The sequence below is a fragment of the Amblyomma maculatum genome, chromosome 5, assembly GCF_055883805.1.
Source record: "Amblyomma maculatum isolate TAMU_Amacu chromosome 5, ASM5588380v1, whole genome shotgun sequence".
Lineage (NCBI taxonomy): Eukaryota > Metazoa > Arthropoda > Arachnida > Ixodida > Ixodidae > Amblyomma > Amblyomma maculatum.
Window position 1 is genome coordinate 156,052,090 of NC_139348.1, and position 27,823 is coordinate 156,079,912.

The 27,823-nt window shown below is 48.9% G+C and overlaps 1 protein-coding gene across 2 annotated transcripts in view; it reads left to right on the top strand.

The window, feature by feature from the left end:
- The window catches only part of LOC146190058 (uncharacterized), a 176,039-nt gene that overhangs the window by 19,640 nt on the left and 128,576 nt on the right, over nt 1-27,823 (top strand). The gene's annotated exons all lie outside the window — the stretch shown is intronic.

Genomic DNA, 27,823 nt, shown 5'->3' on the forward strand with positions numbered 1-27,823 from the left:
TGCGCAGGCGAGGCCACAGGACAGGAGATGCGCCACGCAGTGGTGAGCCGGGTAATCGCGAGTAGGGAAGGGGGGGGGGGGGGGGGGGGTCTTTGAACAGACAACGACAAGCGGAAGTTGGCCTTATCTAAATACTACCTCGTTCTAAACGGAAAGTGGCCGTGTTCTGATAACGGAGCTTATGTGCGCTAGAAATTGAAAGGGAAAAGAAAAATTAAATAGAGGTCTCTATATCTCACCGGCCACTTACTTACACGAGCAAGCAAAGGTGCGTCGTCACCGATGTTTCCGTGCGGATCTGTGTGACTAGGCTGCAGCTCCGCTCACTTTCAAACAGTGATCAATGAGTTCTTTTTGCTGTTGACGTCACCAGTTCAAACGGAGTGGAGGCAATTTTTTTTAATGCAATGAATTCTGCCGGACAGGCCCTAACGTACCTAGAAAGACTATCAGGATCAATTTTTACCGTGAGCGAAAATTGAATAAAGTGTCCCTGGTGTCGGTTGAGTGTGCACTGACGTCACAGAGAACAAGGGCGCTTTCTACTCTTCGGCTCCACTAAAATCGAGTCTCTGCGGTCGTGATTTGATCTGGTCACGTAGCTCCGTTGTTACGGTCGCAAAGTCGAGTTTAATTGAGCGAGTCAGTGGGAGAACTCACTCTCTTTATCACACACACACACACACACACACACACACACACACACACACACACACACACACACACACACACACACACACACACACACACACACACACACACACACACACACACACACACACACACACACACACACACACACACACACACACACACACACACACACACACACACACACACACACACACACACACACACACACACACACACACACACACACACACACACACACACACACACACACACACACACACACACACACACACACACACACACACACACACACACACACACACACACACACACACACACACACACACACACACACACACACACACACACACACACACACACACACACACACACACACACACACACACACACACACACACACACACACACACACACACACACACACACACACACACACACACACACACACACACACACACACACACACACACACACACACACACACACACACACACACACACACACACACACACACACACACACACACACACACACACACACACACACACACACACACACACACACACACACACACACACACACACACACACACACACACACACACACACACACACGCACGCACACGCACACACATACACACACATATATATATATATATATATATATATATATATATATATATATATATATATATATATATATTGTCACCAACACACGTAGCAAGCAGCACAACAACCGAGCTGGCCCTTTTTAATCAAGCGAAAACTCGAGAGAGACGAGGATGACGCTTAGCCACGTGCCAAGCCATTCGGCCACTTGGTGGCGCCAGAAGATGGTCAGCAGTGTGGCATTGCCCCCCTTCCAAGGGGCATCGACCCGATGCCGCAAACGTAGGGGAATAGTCTAAAAGCGGGGCAAGTAATACGGGAAAGTCTCTGGCTCTGGTTTGGATCCTGAATTGGTTTACCGATTGTAATAGGGCTTCATTCTGGCAACGTGAACTATTTCAGATTTCGGCTGCCGAGAGGAGCGTACAGTGCCTTGTGGTAGCACCTCGTAGTTCACCGCGCTGAGGCGGCGGAGCACCTCGTAAGGTCCAAAGTATCGCCGCAGAAGCTTTTCAGAGCGCCCTCGCAACCGTATTGGGCTCCATACCCAGACTTGGTCGCCGGGCGTGTAAGTCACCTCTCGGTGTCGCAGGTTGTAGCGCTGGGCGTCGTGTACTTGTTGGTGCCGAATTCGCTGTCGGGCAAGCTGGCGTGCAGCTTCTGCGTCACGAATAAATTGGTCAGCCCCCACGACAGTGGAGGGAGCAGAATCTGGAAGAAGCATGGCATCCAGCATAGTCGAGGGTTCGCGTCCATGAACCAAATGAAATGGAGTGAAGCGTGTTGTTTCCTGGAGTGCAGTGTTGTATGCGAACGTGATGTACGGCAGAATCCGGTCCCAGTTCCCATGATCATCGTCTACATACATAGAAATCATATCGGCAATTGTCTTGTTAAGCCGCTCAGTCAGTCCATTAGTTTGAGGATGATAGGCTGTTGTCTTGCGGTGGGTGGTGCCACTGAGTCGAAGTACCTCACTCGTGAGTGCCGACGTAAACGAGGTTCCTCTGTCAGTTAAGACGACTGTTGGCGCACCATGACGGAGTACAATGCTGTGAATGAAGAAATGCGCAACTTCATCTGCGGTACCACGTGGAATGGCCTTGGTCTCACAGTAGCGGCTAAGGTAGTCAGTGGCAACCGCTATATACCTGTTACCCATGGAGGACTTCGGAAATGGGCCCAGTAAGTCCATGCCGACCTGTTGAAATGGGAATTTCGGGGGATCGATAGGCTGTAAGAGCCCAGCTGGTTGAATGGGTGGTGTTTTCCGCCGCTGGCACTCACGGCAGGTACGGACGTAGCGGTGCACAATGGCAGCTAGCCTGGGCCAGTAGTACTTTCGGCGTATCCGTGCCAATGTGCGAGAAAACCCGAGATGGCCGGAAGAAAGGTCATCGTGGCACGCACGAAGAACTTCGTCATGTAGCGTTGTGGGTACTACAAGCAGATAAGCAGTTTCTGTTGGACCGTAGTTCTTCTTGTAGAGCACACCATCACGCAGGCAAAATGACGACAGTCCGCGCCTGAAGAGCTGAGGAGGAGATGACACGGTTCCTTCGAGGTATTCAATGAGGGGTAAAAGTTCAGAGTCAGCCCGCTGCTTTCGGGATAAGGTGGACGTCGCGATAACACCAAGGAAAACGGAATCGTCGTCGGAGCCGTCCGCGTGGCAGGGAGTAGGGGCGCGGGACAGACAGTCAGCATCACTGTGTTTCTTGCCGGACTTGTGCACGATTGTAACGTCAAATTCTTGCAACCGAAGGCTCCATCGAGCAAGCCGATCCGATGGATCTTTCAGGTTTGCCAGCCAACACAGAGAGTGATGGTCGCTCACGACACGAAACGGACGACCGTACAAATACGGACGAAATTTCATGACTGCCCACACAACAGCGAGGCACTCCTTTTCGGTAGTTGAATAATTAACTTCGGAACGGGACAAAGTGCGACTGGCGTAAGCAATGACACGTTCTGCACCGTCCTGCCACTGAACAAGGACCGCACCGAGGCCAACGTTACTGGCATCCGTGTGCAGTTCCGTGTCGGCCTCTTCGTCGAAGTGGCCAAGTATTGGCGTACATTGGAGACGGGACTTGAGTTCCGTGAAAGCGTTTTCCTGGTCGGGGCCCCAAAAGAACGGCTCGGCGTCTTTTGTCAGGCGGGTCAGAGGCTCAGCGATCTTGGAGAAATTGTTAACAAAGCGACGATAGTACGCGCAGAGGCCGAGAAATCGACGCAAGCTTCTTTTATCCGCTGGTTTGGGGAATGAAGAGACAGCGGCCGTCTTCTCTGGGTCTGGGCTAACACCTCGAGCGCTGACAATGTGGCCGAGAAATTTCAGCTCGTTAAAAGCAAAGTGGCATTTTTCGGGTTTTAGAGAGAGACCGGCAGATCGGATGGCCTCGAAGACAGCGCGCAAACGTTTCAGGTGCTCGTCGAACGTGTCCGAGAAAATCACAACGTCGTCGAGATATACGAGGCATGACTTCCACTTCAGACCAGAGAGTACAGTGTCCATCATTCGCTGAAATGTGGCAGGGGCCGAACACAGGCCAAACGGGAGCACTTTAAATTCATACAAACCGTCTGGCGTAATAAAAGCGGTCTTCTCACGGTCTCGCTCGTCAACCTCTATTTGCCAATATCCACTGCGGAGGTCAAGGGACGAAAAGTAAGTGGCATGGCGAAGGCGATCGAGGGAATCGTCTATGCGTGGCAGGGGGTACACATCCTTTTTCGTGACGTTGTTGAGGCGTCTGTAATCCACGCAAAACCTCAAGGTTCCATCCTTCTTTGCGACGAGGACAACAGGCGAAGACCAGGGGCTCGTCGACGGTTGGATAACGTCGTCCTGGAGCATTTCTGTTACTTGGCGGCGGATGGCATCACGTTCTTTTGAAGACACCCGGTAAGGACGCTGACATAGTGGACGTTGGTCATCGGCAACTATAATTCGGTGCTTCGTTAGTGGCGTCTGTCGGACCTTGGAGGTTGATGCAAAACAATCTCGGAACGAATTGACAAGATTTTCTATGCAGCGGTTCTCACTGGGCGAGAGGTGCGGGTTCACATCAGTCTGAATGGCTGTAGGCGTCGCATTGTCGGGGTCTGACGTGTTGGTTAAAGCGTACTGGCCTGTACATTCTCCAAGTTCTTCAAAATAAGCGACCGCCGTGTTCGCCGTCAAATGTTGGGGTTCACATGTGAAGTTTGTCACTAGCACGTTGGCTTGGCCACGGACAAGTTCGACAAGGCCCCGAGCTACACAAACTTGTCGAGTTAGAAGCAGTGACATGTTAGCTTCAGCAATGCCACTCGTGCCGGTGCTATGATCACATTCAACTGTGACGAACTTGCTCGCACGCGGAGGGATCGTTATGTGGTCGTCACAGACACGCAACATCGTTTTCCGGAAGTCCGTGTTGCTATCAACGGCTCGCTTCGTTGAAAACGATACCATGAGCTGCTCCCGAAGGTCTATAACCGCACCATACTCTTGAAGAAAATCCATGCCGAGAATCAGATCTTTGCAGCACTCTTGTAACACGGCAAATGTGCCAGTGAAAGTAAAACCGCAGATCTCTATGCGGCAAGTGCACATGCCAATCGGCGTCATTACATGACCACCGGCGGTACGCATCATTGGCCCAGACCAAGGAGTCAGAACCTTACGGAGTGCCGTGGCTAGCTGGCTGCTCATGACGGAGAAATCGGCGCCGGTATCCACAAGTGCGGTCACATCACAACTGTCGGCAGTTACAAAAATTTCCCCGGAAACAATGCGTTCGCAGCACGTCGGTAAGTTCATCGGATCGGGTCGTCGCCGCTCGGGCCGTCGCGTCAAATCGTCGGGTGGAGGCTGTTTAATCTGAAACGTAGCGGCGGCCCCACCCCCGGAGGTCGCCGTGTTTAGTTTTCCCGGTGAGGGGACGTGCCTCTGAATTGCCCAGAGGAAGAGTACCGAGTGGGCGAAGCAAAACGCTTCGGAGATGTCGATCGCGACCGCCGTTGGGGTGACGTTGGCTGCATCTCGTTAGCAGCCAGGTACTCCTCAATCTCCTGTGGTCTTTCGCCATAGCGGGGTCGAGGCGCGTTTGGTGGAAATCCTCTCAAGCCTATTCTCCGGTATGGGCAATTGCGAAGAATGTGACCAGGTTCGCCGCAGTGATAACAGAGCGGTCGTCTGTTGGGTGTGCGCCACAAGTGCGCCTTGCTGATAGCGGGACGCTGGTATTGCTGTGGCTCGACGGGGCGCAGATCTTGTTGCTGCTCGACGGGGCGCATGTAGCGAGGCGGTGGTCCGACAACGGGACGGAATGAATTTGGCTCGGGAGCAGGTCGACGTAAGACATCACTATAAGTCATGATGCATGGCTCCGGTTGTGGTGCTGGTGGTGGTGGTGGCTGCACCGCGCGCCGAATTTCATCACGGATGACGTCCATGGTAGAATAATTATTTGCAGAAGGAGCATTCAAGTGGAGGTTTTTAAGCTCTTCGCGGACAATGCTCCTCACAAGCTCCCGCAATGCCTCGTCGCTGGCTGCTGGCACGGACGCGCAGCAGGGTGTGGCCGCTACGCTTGCCTGGCGGCCGTATTGGGTACTCCGTTCCTGCAGGGAACGTTCCATGCTGGTAGCTTCTCTCTCGAAATCTGCGACAGTTCTTGGGGGGTCGCGAATGAGGCCAGCGAACAACTGCTCCTTCACCCCGCGCATGAGGTGCCGTACCTTCGTTGCCTCAGGCATGGTAGGGTCGGCCCGATTGAAAAGTCGCATCATGTCCTCGACAAACATGGCCACACTCTCATTTGACTGTTGAGACCTTGAACGAATTGCAATCTCTGCATTTTCTTTGCGCGCACTCGAGCTGAATGTTGTAAGTAACTCACGGCGAAAGGCTGCCCAGTTGACGAAGGATGCCTCGTGGTTCTCGAACCACGTCTTGGCCGAGTCTTGCAGCGCGAAGTACACATTCATTAGCTTCCGCTCGTCGTCCCATTGGTTAAATGCAGCCACACGGTCAAAACTGGCCAACCAGTCTTCCACATCCTCTAGCCGGTCACCATGAAATGATGGCGGTGATCGCGGGGCGAGAAGGACGAACGGTGGGGCGTTGCTGGAAGGCTGGCTTGTCTGGCTGCTCGTCGTGGATGTCATGGTTCGTAGCGGGGTGGACAGCGGTTCAAACTCAGGTTGTAGGCCTCGCAGGCGACGGCTGGCTTTATGGACAGGAGTCGCGTCCAAACGTTGCTGAGCAGCGTCACTGACGTCTTCGGGGGCAACGTACATGGGATCTTATCCTGCACAATCCACCAAATGTCACCAACACACGTAGCAAGCAGCACAACAACCGAGCTGGCCCTTTTTAATCAAGCGAAAACTCGAGAGAGACGAGGATGACGCTTAGCCACGTGCCAAGCCATTCGGCCACTTGGTGGCGTCAGAAGATGGTCAGCAGTGTGGCAATATATATATATATATATATATATATATATATATATATATATATATATATATATATATATATATATATATATATATATATATATATATATATATATATATATATATATATATATACACAAGTGAAAAATTGCTTCATACTGTTTCCAAGTTTATTTGGAAGCAGTTATGAAGCAATTTTTCACTTCTATGTAACCTCTAGCAACCAAGTACGTCTATTTACATATGCTATATGGTTGGTTGGTTTGTGGGGTTTAACGTCCCAAAGCGACTTAGGCTATGAGAGACGCCGTAGAGGAGGACTCCGGAAATTTCGACCACCTGGGGTTCTTTAACGTGCACTGACATCGCACAGCACACGGGCACCTTGCTTTTCGCCTCCATCGAAAAGCGGCCGCCGAGGCCGGGATTCGATCCCGCGTCCTTGGGAACAGTAGTCGAGCGCCGTAACCACTGCGCCACCCCGGCGGGGCTATGCTATATATATATATATATATATATATATATATATATATATATATATATATATATATATATATATATATATATATATATATATATATATATATATATATATATATATATATATATATATATATATATATATTTATTTATTCAAGAGGGCTTGGTCGGGCTGGTTGGTTCATGTTGAACGGAAGGAAGAAACAGCTCAAACGGACGGGACGTGTGGAAAGACGAGACAGACACATGAGCTGTCTGTCTCGCCTGTGCATGTAAGTACTGGTAGCAGCGCACGAAGTATTTCACGATCGATTTGTCTGCGTTACATGCTTCATTACCTCTTCTTAGCGACAGTAATGAGGTCAATCGTTCAGTCAACAAATGGACGCTGAACGGAACGAATCGACTTTCTTGTGTAGGCAAGGCCTGCCGGTGAATCGATTTGTTATTGATTGGCGAGCACGGCCACACGCTTACGCGTTTGCATGTGAGCTATCGCCCGTGCATGCAGATGGCCCACGTCAACTAGATCGTCTGATGGCGCTTGAGCTCAGTACAACTACTTTACGACGTGCCTTTATCCTTCACCATATTACCCTAATTTTCGCCTTTCTTTGATTTTTAATTGATAGTCGGCTGGTGAATGCTTTTGTTACAAAGGGGAGAAATGTTTCGATGCGAGAACGTTTGAGGGCCCACCGCCGTACATGGATGAGTACTAGAGGCCCCCAGCCCGACGTCAAGCTCTCTCTTTGGGATGCACGCTTGAAAGAAGGCCGCGCAAAAACCTCACTGCACATTTTCTGGAGCGAACAGCAGTTTAGAATAACTAAGCCTTCAAAGGTGGTTTGTGTTGCCGTATTCACACGAGGGTTCAAGTAAGCTCTGATGAACGCGTCTAAAGAGACGTGCAGGTAAACTGTCACTGACTTAAGCGATCTCTCGAAACAAATTCCGTTCAGATTATCACTACAGTCGAGAGCAATTCCGGATTCACCTTCGGCTGTCTGACGTTGCGGGAAAAAAAAAAAAAAATCACGAGCCTGTAAATATTTCTGTCACACCATAACTAACGCTCGAACGTTCGCACTACAAACTCGCAACCAGGCTGTGATTTTTTGAGATCCATGCAGATTATTTGTTTATATACAGAAATCTGGGTACCAAAATTTAGCAAATGGTATTGTTTCTCGATGCATATCGCTTGCAGGAACAACCTCCTTTTTTATTGAAAAGCTCATTACTTCCTTGAAATGATTGAATGTACACCTTACACACGTTTCTCAGTGTGACAGATATACTGCATACTCAAAGCGATGACGACGATACTTTGACTCGCGTTCAGCAGTAGCCGTGCGGACGGGTTTTCCCAAAGCAACACACGCTCCTCACACCCTTTCCTCTCTTTCCTTCTCTCCTCTATGCGGCTCCAGAGCGACAGTGTTGCGACACTAGTAAATCATACTGCTGCTTCCACAGCCGTCCGAACAAGCGCATTCCACCTGGATGCCTCCCACTCTACTACCAATTTCATCCTTTGCTTTTCGTCTCCGGTGCCTGCGGTTAAGTTGTAGGTCGGTAGGTCAACGTATACTCAATAAAGAGAGAAGGCAGAAAATGGCTGAAAAAGAATTGGATAGGACAATTAATCTGATTTGGACTCCAGAGCACGAATCTGTTAGTGGAAACGAGGCTGCTCACAACCTGACTCGAGATCTCTACTACCGAGCAGGTCGGAATGAGCAACCTGAGGAAGGCTACAACAAAGAAGGGCGTCTGCTGTCGTATTATGATGTGACGCAGTATTATAAAATGCATCGTCCCCCCCCCCCCCCCCCCCCCCCCCCCCCCAACTGGTCAACTAATGACCGAAAGAAAAACCCTTCTACCTCGCTGCTTTACGGGGTTACAAAAATAATTCGCCACTGCACACCTGAAATTGTGAGGTCACATCTTATAAGTCGCCCCTCGTCATCTATGCAATAAGATATGGCTGTCATCTCTAGCGTTTTGGGCAGGAATAGCATACACCCTCCGGATAAGCCTCTCGCGTGGCTAACAATAATGTTATATTCCGGCAAAAACGGCTCGACAGCAGCTTGTCTCTTCATCAGTTGACAACTTTGCTTCGTGGGTGGCTGTTACAGACACTGTTCATTTCTTTAAAAGATGCCTTAACTGACGTTGCCCCCTACGATTACGCATACCCCTAACGTTAAGGGTAGCTACTTGATAAGGTGCGAAGCTCGCCATTTTTGTTGCCAGTCCTATTAAAAGCCATCTCCAGGAATGGAGTGGCCCGCCTGCAAATTGGTGGCCTTTCGGGCAGACATCGATCGCCCTGTTATTTAAAGTCACTCCTCCCGTGGCCTCTACACGGTGTGCCTTCTGGTCAGCACCATCGATACACACCTCCTCATCATCTGCAGGACGCTTTAAAGGTGCGGTGTTGTCCTCCTCTGAGACACCCAATGGTTCGGCCCACGAACCCGAGTGAGTCACATCGCTCGCAGCCACACTAACAGCCGACAGAGAACCGGACACGCTAGAGATCGACGCCACACACGGCTCACTGTTACCCCCAACGATGAAGGCGAATCAGCAACGAAGGAGGATTGGCGAGCATTCACTAGCAGTATCGTCTTCACTGACTCCACAGAAGGCATATCCAGACGTCCTTTGGTGACAGGTGGTTCCTGTGCAGCATGCACAGCACTTTGAGTGGCACTCGCAGGCGGGCCTGAGTCCGGCGGTTTTGTCTCCGGAAACGCGGATTCTAGATGGCCAGTCGCGGCAGGTTCTTCTTTGTTGATATGAGTTTCAGAAGGCTTCGGGTCCCCATCAATTTGGCGTTCACGACTTAGCTCACCGGTCACATCGACAACCTCTAACACATCCATGATGTGTTCTGACGCCGCGTCATCTTCTCGTGACCACTAGCCTTGCGCGCCTGTCAGCATAACTGAACACGCAGTCCTACACAGTATGTCCAAAGCGCCGGCACTGAATGCATCGTGGCGTGCGGCACTGGCGTCATACATCTCCAACCCGGCTGCATCGCAGACACAGTGGAGGTGTCTCCTATGCAGCCGGTATAAGAGCTAATGCCTGCACCCCACAAACATTAAGAGTATGAGGATTTGTGCTTGCTAACACACCGCCCTTGAGTGTGAGGGAGATTTTACGGCTCGCAGTTTCTATATGTTCCATCCCTGGGCACCGCGACTTTTCACGCTCCACAGATTGAATCGTTCCATAATTATGACTCTAATAAATCTTCCACAATCCTCCGGTGCTCCATATAGCGGGAAAGCTAAAGGAGCTTAACCTTGGAATTCTCTTTATTCGGGTAAAACACCATGCACCTAAGCCCTTTGACAGGAAACTGCTTTGTTAAGCTTCTACCTGGAAGAACTACTCTCGCAGGTAACCATCTACACTTGGCTCATTTGGTATTGGCCAATACACAAAATTTCTCGGAGGTCCAAAATGTGTGCTAGTCCGTCTCGGAAGTCAGGAGCTCGGTACGGGCGACCCTTAAGGTCAGCATGCCGGAAAATGGTATTAAGGACAACATTGCCGGTAGGCAGTCGAGGAAGGGCAACTTTGTACGAGTATGTTGTATCCTGAGAAGTCGGAAGACCTCGGCCAACGGCCGATGCGCTGTGCGGCTGTACCTAAAAATGCGCCACCCCCGGGATCGTGAGTAGCGCATCTTAATTCTCCTTCTCTAGCGTGAGGATGATAGTGTTGATATTGATCGGCTAGTCAGCGGCGCATTTTGGGCGAGCGTGTACTCGGCATTGGACAAGATTGGATTGGACTAGATTACATTGGATTAGATTGGCATGGTCTCAATTGGCTGGTTTTTATTTCACTGGAATCAACTGTACTTGATTGGGTTGGATTTGATTAGATGAATTGGTTTGGATTAGATTAGACAGGATTTGATTGGATGGAATTAGATTGGATTAGAGATGAGTATAGGCAGCCCAGCGCCAGGCACACATGTTTTGGCTACGTATATTCTGACCTAGCCGAGCTTCTCTAACTACAGTGCCTAGAATTATACTCTAACCCAGCAGGCTAAGCAGTAGCCACTGGGTGAAGCTAAAAAATCTGGGCCCATTTTACTGACATTTAAGTGGTCCTCAAATCCGTACATGGTAGCTTAGAAGCTGCGCCGTTCGCATGCTTCTACAAGGATGCGAGCTTAATCCCAGCCACCTTTTAACGGAGGCGAAACGCAAGAGACGCATTGCATTGTGCCTGGTTCGTAGAAATTAATCCCATGCCCTCCGCTGCTCCACTCCTGATAGTCTGCGTGTCGCTTTGGGACGTTGGACCGTATACAAACCAAACTATTGGGCCACAGGGTCACGTGAGGTTCATCGCAACTCCACTTTTAGCCAGAAAACGCCGCGGCGTTTCCACCAAAAACAGCTGGCAACAGCAAAGAAAACTACCCCCTTTGCTACTGCATGTTGCGCGGAAGTAGGGCAAGCTGAGCGACGTGCGGATCTGGTCCGGTGCCAAGTTCAACGACTGTCGTTGCGCATCTGGCATTCCGCGCTGAAAAAAAAAAAAAAAGGCAGTGGCTTAGCTCAGCCATGCCAGGATATACGTAGCGAGGGTTACGTTTCCCTGGCTGAGCTTGTTGTGGTCACTTATATTTAGCAATGAGAGACATTGGGCATACATACCTTTTATTCACTTTGCTTGACAGAGACGAAGACTGCCTGATGATTTGTGAAGTAGCATGCAGCAGTCTCAATTTTGTCTTATACAGTATTTCGATTTGGCAGTCTCCAAGCACAAAGTCTCATATATTGGATTACTCACCGGTGTCAAGTCCTTTTGGTGTTGCAGTCTCTCGCACACACTACAAATGTGTTCAAACGGATTGTTCACAAAGTCTGCTTCAAATGTCCGGGACGCAGATGCACTTTCGGAAACTCGAAGAGATCAGTCACACGATGTGCCTTCAGATCTTCTGTTGGTTTACGTTGTGCTGTGCGATGTCAGCGCACGTTAAAGATCCCCAGGTGGTCGAAATTACTCCGTAGCCCTCCACTACGGCTCCTCTTTCTTTCTTTCCACTTTCACTCCCGCTCCCTTCCCTTACGGCGCGGTTGCGGTGACCACAGAAAACAAGTGAGACAGTTACCGCGCCTTTCCCTTCCTGTGAACCAATTATTATGTTATTAAATCTCGCGGAATATGATAGATCTCGCGCACGGGATTTCGTTCCATGAGCCTGGAAAATATTTCGCCTTAAAAAATTTTAGTGGCACTTAGTTGTTTCGATCTATCTACATCACAACGAAGGTATAGTCCGGTGTGGCGCAGTGTTTACGGCGCTCGACTACTGCTCCCAAGGACACGGGGTCGAATCCCGGCCTCGGCGGCAGCTTTTCGATGGAGGCGAAAAGCAAGGCGCCCGTGTGCTATGCGATGTCAGTGCACGTTAAAGAACCTCAGGTGGTCGAAATTTCTGGAGTCCTCCACTACGGCGTCTCTCATAGCCTGAGTTGCTTTGGGACGTTAAACCCCACAAGCCAAACCAAACCAAACCAAACCAAAAGTGTAGAGCCCAGGGGATCTGCTTCTGAGCCGCTTCGTGCGGCTTGTAATGCATGTCCAGTGTTCCAAAGCTCTTGATGGTAAGAAGATTGATTGTCCTGTCCTCTCCATTTGGAAGAACCTCCACTAGCGCTAAATCAGCGCCTCTACACGGCTCAAAAGCAGACCCCCCGGACTCTACACTTTTGAAAAAGGCTGTACCTGTTTCTTTTGACACTCGGGCTAGACAAACGGTTTCAAAGACAACGTAAGCACTGATATTATGCATGCCCATAGATTGGATGTTGCACTGTCATCAGGTGGTTAGTATAGAAAGAAAAGATGTACAAGCACTCGCCAGCCTTCCCAGTGGGGATAGATGGATATGGATACATGAAAGGATCTACACGCATTGCCTATCAAAGAACCAACGGCATGATCATGTGTATTTAGATGTCACGCTAAAACGCGCCTATAGTTGCGCGAAGTAGTTCATGCCTGATCTAAGCGAGAAAAAAATTTACACAGGCTAGGATGGCCAATATGCACAAAAATCATAGCCTCGACGGCTAACTGCCAGCCCACAACCTCAGGGTCCGACGACTCGAGTTTCTCTCGTCTTCGGCCCGTTTCGCATGCTGCGACTGCAGCGAAACTTTTCGGTGTAGTCAGTGACGCCGCAATGCGATTTCGCACAGCGCTTTCACATGCAGCGAACCCGCGTGCGAATTCGGTGAGAGATACCGTTAGGGTTGTTTGATGTTTTGTAGAAAACGCGTACGCAGAGCGTGTTTGATTTATACTCTGATGTATTTTTATATTCTAAGCGATAATTCATACGTATTTATGAAAACGTGCAGTCTTTCAGCGTACAAAAAGCGCCTTGCTAACCACTCGGACGTGGAAATAGGGGTGTCACATGGGGGAGCGCGCTCTCCTTCAAAAAAAAGTACTCCCCTGATGGGGCTGGGACAGGTGGGGCACAGCCTGCCACAGAATTTTTATCTGTTGTAGGCCGGCATTGCACCCGCCATCGTTTCGGTGGTGGACGACGGCTGTTGTTGCAGCGCGCGTCTTTCTCCGCCCTCTCCCTTTTCTATTTTCTCTTCTGTATGCACGAGGCAGAGGAGGTGGCTTAGCAACAGAGCCAGTAGCAGGCCCGTGCATTTTCGTTTCCTTCTTCCTACAGCCACAACAACAACAACAACTCCTTCAAACTGGGCGTGCCAGCCCGTTGCACGTCACCGTACGTCACATGACGTCGCGACGCTCCTCGGCTCTTCATTGGTCAGTCGCAGAACGACCGCGCCGACACTGCGACTGAATTCCAACCTGTTGGACACGCCTCTGCGGCTGGAGCGCATCAGGGCAAAAATCGCATCATGTGAAACGGGCCTTCTACGCCGCGCAGCGTCGGCGTCGCTCTTGTTTTCCATGACAGTGGTTACGCCGCCGTATCATTCACGCGAACCCTCACCATTACGCACGCGAGACTCTCGGTGACGCGCGCATGCGCACTAGACCGCTAAGCTCCTTTATCGGAGACGAGCGGCGTCTGCTCCGCGGTCGACGTGCCGCGCCGGCAGCTGCGCAGCTCTGACGTCACTTGGCTCCTGAGACGTGCGCAGTAGCGGTCGGCGCCATGGAGGAAGTGCACCAGCTGCGCGGCTCTGACGTCACTCTGTTCCTCAAGGTACGATGTTATATCCACGTGGTCATATCGTTGATGCCTTTTGAAGCCTCGCGCGAACTGGGATACGAGCCACATTGGATGCATATATATATATATATATATATATATATATATATATATATATATATATATATATATCATCTGCATAGATGGAGATTTGAGAAGATTGTGGCAGTAAGTCTACGAGGCCGACGAGAACAGAGTTGGGCTCAGCACTCCACCCTGTGGAACTCCGCGCTAACTTCGATGTAAGACGTTGGTTCGCCTTCAATTTGGACGAAAAAAGCGACCTCTCTGAGAGGCAGCTGCGTATCCAGCTGAACAGCCTACGATCTCAGCGTCAAACCGGGGCGTCCAAATGGCCTGATAGTTACGCTGTCATAGGCGTCCTTGATGGCCAAACACAATTTGCGATTGTCAATTTTTTCAAAGCCTTTTGGTGCTGCACAGTCGGTACAAGATCAACCACATTGTCGATAGAGCGGCCACGGCGAAACCTGGATTTAAAATTTAGATAATTTGGTATCAGTCCAGGTGCTATTCGACGCGTGTTATAACATTCTTTCCATGACTGCCGGCGCAGCTGGCGAGTGCAATTTTATGGTATGATGCAATGTGGAGGGGTGATTTTCTCGGTTTCAGAAGTGGAACCAGATGTCTGGTCCTCCATTTTTTAGGAGCTGTGCCATCACATCATGACTTGTAAACATTCAAGCGATACCGCTGAGCCTTCTGACCAAGGATAGAAAGTGCGGAGTATGTCACACCATCGGGCCCCGGCGATGATGGCTTTCTACAACATGATGGTGTTTCTGAATTGCACAATATTATCCAGAAGTGTGCGCTACGCTAGTTCAATAGTACGGTCGTTGACACTGGGTACCATAGGTGCTCTATGCGAAAAGCAGGTCTCCTGTCAAACTAGTGAAAACAATCTGCGGTCGTCTGCAATGGTGCGCAATTTGTTCTCTTTCGTTTTTTATGGCGTTTGAAAGCTGCTTTTCGCGTAGACCATCTAGGGTGCCCAGTTTCCACGATCATTGAACCATTGTAGCGCATATAGCAGAATGTTGGACTTCAGGAGAAGATTGTGCAACTCAGAAACACCAGCTAGCAGAGCGCCTGTTAGGGGTCCGGCATGACATATTTAAGTCACACTTACCCAACTCGTTTCAGTGTGATAGCATTAGAGTAGCCCCCGCCGGGGTGGCGCAGTGGTTACGGCGCTCGACTACTGTTCCCAAGGATGCGGGATCGAATCCCGGTCTCGGCGGCCGCTTTTCGATGGAGGCGAAAAGCAAGGCGCCCGTGTGCTGTGCGATGTCAGTGCACGCTAAAGAACCCCAGGTGGTCGAAATTTCCGCAGTCCTCTACTACGGCGTCGCTCATAGCCTGAGTCGCTTTGGGACGTTAAACCCCACAAACCAACCAACCAACCAGCATTAGAGTAGCATCATGCGATTTCGCATTTTCCGTAATAATAAGAATATATGTTCACGGGAAAAAAAGTGCAATATCTGTCACACTTGTTCTGTGGACACCTGAACCGCGCCATAAGGGAAGGGAAGAACGTGGAAATGAAAGCGGAAAGAAAGGGTGCCATAGTGTCGACCACCTGGGGTTTTTTAACGTGCACTGACATCGCATATCACACGGTTGCCTCTCCGTTTCACCGCTGGCGATCGAGATCGAACCCGGGTGCAGCATGGCCCAACCGCCGGTTGCTGCATTTTATATTAGCCGCAAAAGCCGCTGGTTGTAGAGAGAAGTCGAGAAGGTGATGTCGCATGACCAAGCGCTGTTTTGTCGCAAGCCTGATCGACGCCATGAAAACCACTTTACATGGCCACAAAGCAAGGTTGCTTTCATTGCCGGCATATTCCACTCTTACGATGACTTAAAAGCGTCCTCAAATATTTTCTTGCTTCCAGAACCGAAAATCTGGCTTGAACGGGTGATTTGTGGTCAGACCCTTTCCCTCACAGCGCGTTTGAGCCGTCCACCGTGAAGTAAGACAGCCATTTAATTTATTTAAAAATAGCGTGTTCGTCGGATACTTGTTCTCTGTTAGGGCTCCTCATTTGGCATCGGCACTGTCCAAACCTTCTTGTTCAGTGAGAGGGAAAAAGTGCCACTAACGGCTTCCCGAACATAACGAAGCAAATATCTGTAAAAGGAATGCCATGAAGATCTCTCGAGTCAAGTTGCGCTTAGCCTTCGTGTTCGAACGCAGACGTAACGTCACACTGGAGGCTTCGCTATATTGCCTGTAATCGGGATGGCAGGCTAGTAGATGGCGTAGCGATTTGATCAACAACCGCAAAAAGAGAACCACAAAAGAACAATGGGTTCTGCATATTACGGTGTAGTCACTAGGACTTGCTGACGTTATTATTGGCTTTCTCGAATTTTCGCCATTCGGCCTGGGGGGTTCGTGTACGGTAAGAAAACCATCCTGACGGTACTGTTTTCAGTTTCGGTTTGTTTTTCTGCTAGAGAAGGAAACGGCGAAAAGCTGCATTGGACGCCTTGACAAGGACCCTTTGTCGTCATTTGTTTATTTTCCTCAATTCCTTCCTACGTATCTTGGTCATTTCATAGACTGCGATAGAAACATTTACCGGATTAAGATCGTACGTGGGACCCCAAGGTCATCTCATCCGACACGTACGTACGTGTTCGCGGCTCGAAAACAAAGGATGCCGACACTCAGGAACTGCATCGGTGGCCCCGGTTCCTTGTGAGCGACGCTTCTTGCGAAATTTTAAGAATGAAATAAATACAAGCACCTGTCAACGACGGGACGAACATCCTTACTCACCCACGTCGTGTCAAGTCCCACACAGCGTCCATGGCGACAAACAAGCCGGCGGGGTTCCGTGCCGGAAGATTGGATAATTGCGAATGTCATTTTACGCTGATTGCACTGCGTCCGTTGTTCCGGTCGCCTCAGGTGCACATATTCTGAGAATAATTGGATGTATATATTCGAAATGTTATATTTCTTTTATTCGTGCTAATTTAAAAATGTATTCTTTTCAGAAAAAGAGGGAGAGAGAGGTGACGAATAGCTGTTGAGTGGGTGCTGAAATCCGTACAATAGAAAAACGACACCTCTATGTAATCGAAGAATCGTAGTGAAGCATGTATGTACGCAGAGAACACACGAGAGTACATAAATCGTGTAGTGTTTCTTCTCCTTTGTCCAGAAATGTGTGACATTTGCTCATTTAAATGTGCATTATACTATATCGCAAGGCAATCTTGCTTCATTATATTGCTTTGCCAGTACACAGTGCTTGTATTCTGCGCTTTTTCTCGCAGCTTTTCGCAAATAATGATCGCAGTCGGAAAAAAAGCTACAAAAATGTTTTAATTGTCATCACTGCTGAATTTATTTCCTCTTTTGACATAAACCTGTGGTGACAAAAGAAATGTCTGAAGTATGCAACAGAATTTTCTGCTGTCACAACAGAAAACTACAACAGAAAAATGTATAACTATAGAAAACTACATGAAAAACTGCAGAAAAATCTAACGTTACGAGAGAAGGGCAGAATATTTTTATGGTATTTTTGACATGGTTGTGTAATTTTTTTTTTTCCGGCTGCGTATTTTTGGAGAGCTCTTAAAGTCGCGCGCATGTTTGCCATTTCAGCAGCTTCGTTGTTTTTGGCGTTAGCTTTTCTTTATGATTTATCACAGCATTTATGCTGGCCGGCTATCTTTGAGTCTCCTCAATCGCGAACACGTTTTAAAGGGCTTAAACGAAATCTTACCTATGTACATACGTGTTTTTGAGATGCGTATGGCAAATAAATTTAATTTGCTCGTTAGCCTTCTGAAAATTAATTCACTGTACGAGTATTTTTTACGACGATACGAGAAGGATTTGTTTCCCAATCTTCTGAATAATAGTATTTGCATTCCACATTTTAGTTATTCTAATACAAGTGTACCAGGTTAGCAGGCATTGTTGAAGACAGTTCATGGTTTCCCAGTTGTGGTCTAGACGCAGACAGCAAGCACAATAACAAGCACGCACACAATCGAATCAGTCTGTGCGCTTACCGTGTGATTTTAACGGATACACTAGACGGGAGTGCGATTCAATTGAATCCCATTAGCCAGTCATCATTAGCCAGAATGGAGGCCGGCGTAAATTATCCGGTTAGTTACGGCAGCTAGGCAGTAATAGTTTGAGGCCTAGCCTATCTGCTGGAAGAGATGCTGCAATTAACAGCAGTGATTTGCAGCTTCGCATAATACGCGTTCCGCGCCGCAGTCAGGTGGATATATAGCTACGCACGCGAAGAATGCCGGCTCTAAGAACTTCTTGCACTTCTTGAGCGGGTGGTGTATACGAGAATGGGGGAACGGCCATATCGTTGTTCAGAGGCAGTTCTCATCTCCCAGAGTGGGCTTCTAACGAGCCATTTCGTAGGGGCGCCTTTCTGTGTTGCGAAAAGAAAAAACGGCTGTCACACCTCTCCGTTGTTTCACCTTGTCGTCCTCTCGCTTTAATGCCAAGCGCTAAGCGGCGCCAAACGAAGCTAAGCCGCTCGAGCTAGCATCGCGCGAGCTCGGGACTAGCTGCTCGGGAGGCAATCATTAGCGGCACGTCGCGCGGGCTTTTTTTCCCCCTCTGTATATTCAACCGGTTTGTAATTGCGGCCTTGTCGCGCTGGGCGAGTGTGCGCGCCTTTTTGTGTGTGTGTGTGTGTGTGTGTGTGTGTGTGTGTGTGTGTGTGTGTGTGTGTGTGTGTGTGTGTGTGTGTGTGTGTGTGTGTGTGTGTGTGTGTGTGTGTGTGTGTGTGTGTGTGTGTGTGTGTGTGTGTGTGTGTGTGTGTGTGTGTGTGTGTGTGTGTGTGTGTGTGTGTGTGTGTGTGTGTGTGTGTGTGTGTGTGTGTGTGTGTGTGTGTGTGTGTGTGTGTGTGTGTGTGTGTGTGTGTGTGTGTGTCGGGAGTGATGGTGAGTGTGTGTGTGTCGGGGGAGTCGTTTCCTGTGTGGGCGATCTGTTTTTCGTCGTGCCTGATGGGACACACTGAAACATGAACGTTCATGAGCTAAGCTTGGAGAGATGGCCCTGTGAACAAGCCGTTCGCGCTGCTCTGAACTACTCGTGCGCGTCGTTCGTGAGGCGGCTCTTGGAAGATGGCCCAGTCGGCAATCGAAACAGGGATCGAATTTCTGTTTGGCATCCACAACACGCAACTAGAGTGCTGGTATGAGAAGCGTTAACGCGAGCCTAACGCAACTAAGGACATTCGCGAATCCGGGTGCCTGTGGAATGCATCTTCAGGAATGCTGCCTCGGGAGCCGAATAGCGAAATTAAGGCAGAGCGAATCGGTTACAATAATTAAACGTATTTAGCAGTTGAAACCAACGTTTATAGAGGGCATCTCATGTGTGCGCCAGTACCGTGCCGTTGCCTCCAGAGAGAAGTATATATTCTGAAGGCACTGATCGGGGGTCCACCTCTTGTGGCGCGCAACCCGCTCGTAATGTTGAACCCAATCAACATCGTCCAGGCCATCGCCACGAAATGGGGTGACACTCCTTGTGGTCACCGGCACGATGATCCGCGCAGCAGCCGCACTGTCAGTTTGCTGTGGCTGGAAGGCCACGGTGACGTTAGCCCTGGCGGTCTTCCCCTCGGGCAAGAGTCCGAATTCAGGAGCTTGGCCTTTTTGACGTCGACTGGCGCGGATTTCAGGTGCTGTAGCAGACGCTAAGAAAATTCGGCGGCCTGGACTTGAGGCAGGGCTTGAATTACGTGTAGAGCCACGCTGCATGGGATTCTCACCCAGCACCTCTACCAAATGTCACGTCCTAGCCAGAGGACGAGACGATGACAGCGGCCGCAGGTCAGCAGGGCGGCAGCAAGAACCAGCGCGACGGCAGGGATACCCAGAACACCGAAAGGATCGCCCGCATCAGAGTTTTCTTTCTTCACTTAACACTCGCTCTTCCTCTTCGGCTACAATATTTATACTGTCTTTCTGCCATCTAATGCAATGGGCTCCTTTTTTTTTTTTTTTTTTTTTTGAGAGAGCTAAAATTTGTTTGGGAATTAGTGTTGTCAAAAATCGGGATCACAAAAAAATCTTGTATCGTACCTCCTCAGAAGTTACGAAAGCTTTTTGCCATGATATACACCGTGTTGGTAACTCTGAGACCAAAGTATATATACACTGAATTAAAAGAAAAAGACTCGATTCAGACACGTGCAGTCCCTTTCCTATAGGCTACTACCATTTTGTGTGTGTGTGTGTGTGTGTGTGAAAAGTCAGGATGTCCTTATGCTGTCGTGGCTTGAGTCTATCCAACTGAAACGCACTCTTCACCCAGATCTGAAAGTCATGAGCTTCCTTACGCACTGACGGTGTGGGTTTCAACAGCTTGTGGGAGGCAAACTTTCGACTTCCTTTTATTGTCGTTATTTCGTGTTCGGTTCGAGCAGCCTACTCGCATCCACATGCGGTGCGCCCGTGACCCGAAAATGTATAGTTCCGCGGAAAGTGAAAGCATACGGTATGGGTACGCGTTGTGTTCGCGATAAGAGGGCTCTGCGAGGGTTCCGGTTTCTATTGCCGCGCGAAAAAAAAAAATGTTTTGATGTCCGGTGCTTAGCTTGATGTTTGGACAGCGCCAGGTGATGCGCATTCATCAGATGAGCATCTTGATGTGCTACTGGCACAGGTCAGCCCGATGTTACTCAGGTCAGCCTGTATTTAATTGCAGGCAAGGCGGGTTCGTGGCTGAGTTTGGCGAGAAGGTAATCCTCCTCAAACGGATCCTAACGATAGACTCAAGCCGGCTGAGGTCGCTTGATTACCGCGTTCCAATATGAACGGTGGTACATCCGCAGGAAGCGAGACTTCTATCGGTTAAATATGAAAAAGTGGAGGGCAACAGAAATGCCTTATGTTTTAGATGTGCACGTTCCTGTCATCATAAAATCAAGACATTGAATCGACTGCAGGTAAAACAAGGTTTCTCTCTGCAAAAGTACGCCTGTCGGTGTTGTATGAACGACAAGCTGGTGAATCTAATTAGTAATGCTGAGAATTGGATTACCTACGTTATTCCCAACGTTTCTTTACGAGCCTTCGTTACTTCGACTGAGGAATGCAATGGCGCATTCATCGGAGCGGCGAATCGGGGATCTTCTCCCCACCCTAACTTCCGCTCGTACCATTTGGGCGAGAGCGTATTCCGCCGGTGCGCGAATGTTCGCGAACGTTCTCGAATCGTGTCGCGGGGTCACCCGTACGTATAAGGGGTGACGCTAGTATATCGAGAGAGACGGGCAATAATCGTGGCTGGTCGCGGTCGGTGTGGTGGGCGTTCCCGCGGACGCGTCACCCGCTCTGCTGTCGCAACCGATTTGTGAACGGGGGCGTGGCCTGCCGTCGCGTGGCGCCGTGTCGTCACCTTCATTCACCGCCGCGCCTTTCACCAGTAGCGGCCTTCACCGAGTTGCGGTTCTAGCGCGTTGGCGGGTGCGTTTCTTTTTTCTTTTTTTTTTTCTGTTTAAGTTGTCGTCGGTGCGTACGTACGATTTGCACGTGGTGGTACAGGGGCAGCGAGCGTGGCAAAAGCGAGCACGTGCACGCGTGTCCACGCAGCCCACGGCGCGTACGCGCGTCACGCCGGCCTTTACTCCCCCGCTTTTCTGTCGCGAACGGTGGCAGCTGGTGTTGTGGACGAAAGTGGTATCGAAGAAGAAAAGTAGGCCAGGGGCAGGAATAGTTCTGCAGAATCATACATACGGACAGTTTATGCTTGTTTACTGTCGAAACAATGAGTTGACGTGAGTGAGCCCGAATGATTGCGCATGGTTGAGTCGCGAGTTGAATTGAGCGAGCCCAAATGTGTGAGTCCAAATGAGTTGTGAGACGAAATGAGCGAGCGAGTTCAGATGAATTGTGAGTCTAAGTCAGTCGTGAACCGCAATGAAGGGTTGAGTCCGGATGAGCCATGATTTGGAGTGAGTCCACGTGATTTGTGAGCCTAAGTATGTTAAAGGTCATGAACTCAGTGTAACCGAGTGTGTCGAGTCTGAGTATGAGTTAATCCGCAGGTTGACCAAGCTTTAGCGAATGAGTCTCAATAGTAGGTGGGAAGGAAAGTGCTGCAGAGCAAACTCTGCGTACTCTTGGGGGATGGTGTAGTGTGCTTTGCAAAAGGGAGTGAGAGAAGGCTAGTTTTTTCAAACGGAATTTACTTTGGAGAAACTGTTAATGTAAGGCCGTTTGTCTTAGACTAACCTTTCTTTGTTCGAAATAGAAAGAAGGTATGGTTTCACATCTCAAGGCGACACAGGGGCTGTGGAAGACGTCGTAGTGAATGGGTCTGGACTAGTTTAGACCACATAGACTACTAATGCATTGCAGTACACGGGCACCTTACTTTTCACCTCGACCGAAACGCGGCCGCAGCAACTGGGTTTGGAACCGTGTCAACTGAGTAGGTCGGTGTACTAAACTTTTATTTGAGTAATTCGTTATGCTGCATCTTTAATTTTAACCCACTGCCATGTCCCTGCCTTCCCTTTCACAAGTTCTTTGCAGCATTACGAAAGGTAAGGGCGAACAGGGCTAATCAGGATGACGCAAACGACACTATTATGTTCCTCAGTGTTTGCAGACCGCGGTGTAAGATGGTGGTACAAGCACTACCATGTAGTGCGTGCCAACTTGATAGGCCTATGTTTCCCTTACCTCTTGTAGCGCTGTAAACAGCCTGTGAACCGGAATATAGCTTGCTTTTTTGCCTCGTAATTGCTACTGATGACATTATTTCATTCTCGCTGTTTTTCTCCTGTACATGACGCTTAAATGCTTTCTTTTTTTTATAGGTCTTCTCTTGCATTAAACATCTATGAACATTTTATTTTTTCGCCTGTGGAGTGGTCTCTTGTTTCTTGTTGTTGTATTCCCCCCCCCCCCCCCCCTCTCTCATTCCCATACGCTGTCATCACCCATCACTGCAATAACATTTCTGAGAAATCTGGAGGGTTATGAGAGTATCTGGGATGTATAAATAATCACGAAATGAAATCAATAAAAAGCAAATTGGTTGGTTGGTTTGGGGGGTTTAACGTTCCAAAGCGACTCAGGCTATGAGAGAAGCCGTAGTGAGGACTCCGGATATTTCGACCACCTGAGGTTCTTTAACGTGCACTGACATCGCACAGCACGGGCGCTTTGCTTTTCGCCTCCACCGAAAAGCGGCCGCCGAGGCCGGGATTCGATCCCGCGTCCTTGGTAACAGTAGTCGAGCGCCGTAACCACTGCGCCACCCCGGCGGGTAAAAAGCAAATTAAATTACAAGTTCTCCCGTCTACAGCGCACCTGTGCGCACGTGTTTATTACGGATGTCAGCGACGAAGCACAGTCGAGCAAATGTATTCGCACTAGCGATATATTTTCCCCATATTTTCTGTCGTCCTTGGATATTTTTCTTTCACTTCCTGTTTCCCCTGACTGACACCGCTTGTTAGATCAGAGTGACAGGGCGTTCATTTCTTAGCCCAAGGTCGGCGGATATATTCAGGCACGGCTGAAGCTTTTCGTCGGGGGCAAAACGTAGATAACTTGTGGAAGTTGTGCGATATCATTCGCATCTTGAAAACGACTAGGGGTCGAAACTAATCCAGATCTGTTCACCACCATACCTATCCTGGCCTGATGGTAGCGATCGACATTGTATTTGAGATAAAAACACCATTTACATCATGTCGTTCAAAACTTCATAACCCCGCACCTCCCTTTCCCTCTCTTCCACCCGTTCCCCCACGACTTAACGGCACACAATACCAGTATTACCTCTATAATAAGGGGAAAGTGTGGGAAATTTTGAGGGGAAACTGATTTACGTAGTAAAAATCGATTGCTTGCCTTTTTAGGATTATGCTTGTATTTGTCTGGCTTTAAAAAGAATAAAACGCATTTTTACCAAGAAAGATAAATTTACAATTTATTTTCCCATCCACTTGACTAAGCCTCGTGTCTTTAGTACCCCCTCCCGTCCACCTTTCCCCTAAAAGAAGGATTAAGGTAGGACTCCGTGAACACCGTTTAGAAGCCTCCAGTGAAAGCGTAGTCTCTTCGTTATCAGATGGCGATTTTTAATACCTATCGATACAAGCCAACTTCAATTTGTCCTCCCTTTCACGGCACTGTAACATTCGTGCCCTGCATGGTTTGCCGTGTTTCAGCCGTAAGGTTGACATAAACATTGCCGGCTGTCACGGTGTAAAACTCTGCGAGCCCTCCCTGCACTGGCTGTTGAGAAAGCGGGCGGCGATGACCGCGCTGCCCGCGCGCGAATTGCGCCGCGTTGCGACAGCCGGCGACGCCATTCGCACCCACGCTTGCACCTTGGGGGAGTCTTGAATGAACGTCCCACGCGAGGCAGCCACAGCTGAGCGGACCAGGAGAGGAAGGAGAACGAGTGAACGGGCAAAAAGAACAACAAAAAAGGAAACGGTTTGTGTGTGAGAGAGATAAACACCCCGAAGCGATGGATGGAGTGGGTGCACGTACGGAATGCGGTGTACCTGAGCAGGCTGTGCTCTCGTAGCGAGAGCCCGTTGAGACGGCATGTTTACCGTATTGACGCGCACTTAGCACACCGCAGCGTAGCGTTGTGGATTTGGGGGCGATGAGAGTGAGTTTTAAGCCGAAAAGGGAGTTTGTTTGCGCTTATATAAGAAGTCTGTGTACCGGAATATGGTCTTGTTCTGCTAAAACTATTGCATTTCTTGTTGGGATATAAAATTCTATTTTTTATATACGAGTAGCCATAGGCAGCTATTTTTATATACTAATTATTAATGTGCTTTTAATGCTTCAATAAAATGCTCCTGTGTGTTAAGATAAGAAGTATTTCATGTCTTGGAACCTCCTCCTACATATGCGACCTAAGCATCCCATATAAATCTTTTCTTTTAGGACAAAACTGAGTGATGAGATATTGAAAGTGGGAGGCCAGCCTGAATATTAGATATCTTCGCTGATACTAAGCATTGGGGCAAGAATCACTCCAGTGTGTTTACAGGGATCCCCCAGGATAGAGTATGTTTGCGATTATTGGGTATTTGCTCCTTTGCGTTCGCGCCAGGGTGGTAACACGGCTACGAATGAAAGTTATACAGCTTTCTCTGAAACATAGCACTGTCAAAAATATTCTTCCTGGTTAGGGGCAGTCACGCTATTATGCCCGCCACGACGGCCAGCACATGTAGGCCGCAGCCGGATTGATTAACTTGAACAGGGAGCTGCGTTAGAAGAAATCCTCACAGGCAAATTAAGGGTCACAATAAGTAGGCAGCTACAGGGAAAGATTTATGACCACTTTCGAAGGGGGCGGTCGGAGTGAGAGTGAGGGAGGGGGAGTCCTATTTGAATCACTTATTTATTAGACGTTTTTGGTGAAAAAGAGTTTCGGCATGATGACTTCTAAAGTAAATTTCTTCGCTTGAGGCCCTCACCCTTTCGCGTCTTAAGTCCGCTTTTGGTGAACTATCGCTGGAGAACTGACACTTCTCTTTCTCCGCGAGAACTGTGTTTCAAAAACTCTGATCAGTCCGAGATTGCTCCTCCAAGCTTTGAACCAATCAGAATGCCGGATCTCTCTACACATGAGCCGCAGAGAGGCTTGCGGAATAGGCATGATGAAATGACTTCCGTAATTCACAATTCAATGCGCTTGCAGTGTTTCATAAGATACCTGTATGCGGCAAGCCGAAGGTCGCGAACTGCATTACTTGCATAAACACGAAGGATGCTTCGCAAGCTGTGCCGTCCAAGATGCAACCCTGTGCAAAAACGTTCCCGTAACTTGAATGCATTACGGATAACATGTCCGCAATGAAGGCATTGTCGAAAAACGAAACTGCATGCATATCACGGTCTACTTCTCCAGCTGCATCTCCGCTCGCAATACCAAGGGATTATATTCGCGTTTATACGGTACTCCTTTGGCTCCTGTCGAGGAGCTGCCTGAAAGGGAGCAAAGCGAACATTCCAGTTGCTGAATAAACATATATGTGCATCACACTAGAACAAGCGCGGATGCGATTTTTTGCTCACGTAAAAAGTGGGCGTATATAGTTGACACTTACGTATTAATATATGTTGTTTTCGTACATCGTAAGGTTCAGGAATATGCCCATCGCATGCATCCCGCTGTCTTCGGGTATCAAGAGTCGTCGGGACAAGGAGTGACTCCAAAAGAAGCCTGCTCGGGGTGTCCTTTCCTCTTCGCAATTGTGGTCGTGCTGTCCGAATTTCGGGTACATGCCGGAGAACATCTCCGCTTTGAACTGAAAACGGTTGGCGCGCAAATCTTGGAGGACTTCCATAACCATACCATCATTGATGAGCTTGGTCGCCGTTTATAACCATTTTTTCCCAGAGTGGCTAAGCTTCCTTCCATCTTTTCTTTCTTTTCTTCCTTCTTTACTTCCGTTCTCTTTTCTTTCAGATCGCTTTCCTCCTCTTCCATTTATTTTCTTTCATCCCTTCTTTCTCTCTTCATTCCTTCTGCCCTTAGTTTTGAGTTAGGGTGGGGCATCAAGGCTGAGTGGCCCATATGTCCACGAAAGTCGTGCCGGAATGGAACTGATAAAGCCCCTCCATGACGTTTCCTGCCGACCAGGTAGCGAACGATAGAGAGGCTTTAGAACCTGACGCTGTGCCTAATTGCTGCTGTAGGTGCTTCCTAACACCCCCATGCGTTGTTATTTCCTGGCTGTTAAGTGGAGCTGACGGGCGCTCCGATACTTGTTCACACGCGACGTCACCGACAACCACATGCGATCATTACTGACAGGCATATTTGCCGAAGCACGCGCGCGAGAGCAAGCAGAGCGCTTGCAAATAAGCACGTAGTTCAAGTGCCGTAGAGCGTTTCAGAAGGACCCGCCCTGTGTACACAGAGCAGAGGTGCTCGACCCATATTTCTCTGTACGAGTTTTAGAGCTCGCCTACTGACCTCGGGTCTTCAGTCTCTAATCGACGACATTGCATTTGGCACTATATTGTCGTGATTGACGGCTAACATTACCAAAGCCGCAGTTCGTTTCACACCTATGTACGGTTTTTTTTTTTAGAAACCTGTTTAGAGCGTACTGTTTGCTTCGCAGAGGCTGAGGCAAGAGAGGGAAAAAAATTGCACTCGTCAATGCACAAAGTAACAAACTGCGGAAAAAAATATGTATATACAATACGAAGCAGGGGTAAGGAACCTCAGCACCAAAAGTAATATAAGTCGACTGTCTTCCACTCGAGCTAAAGCAATATCTAAAACAATGTTTGCCTAAATTAAAGATAGAGACCATACACTGTATACAAGGTCGGGAATGAA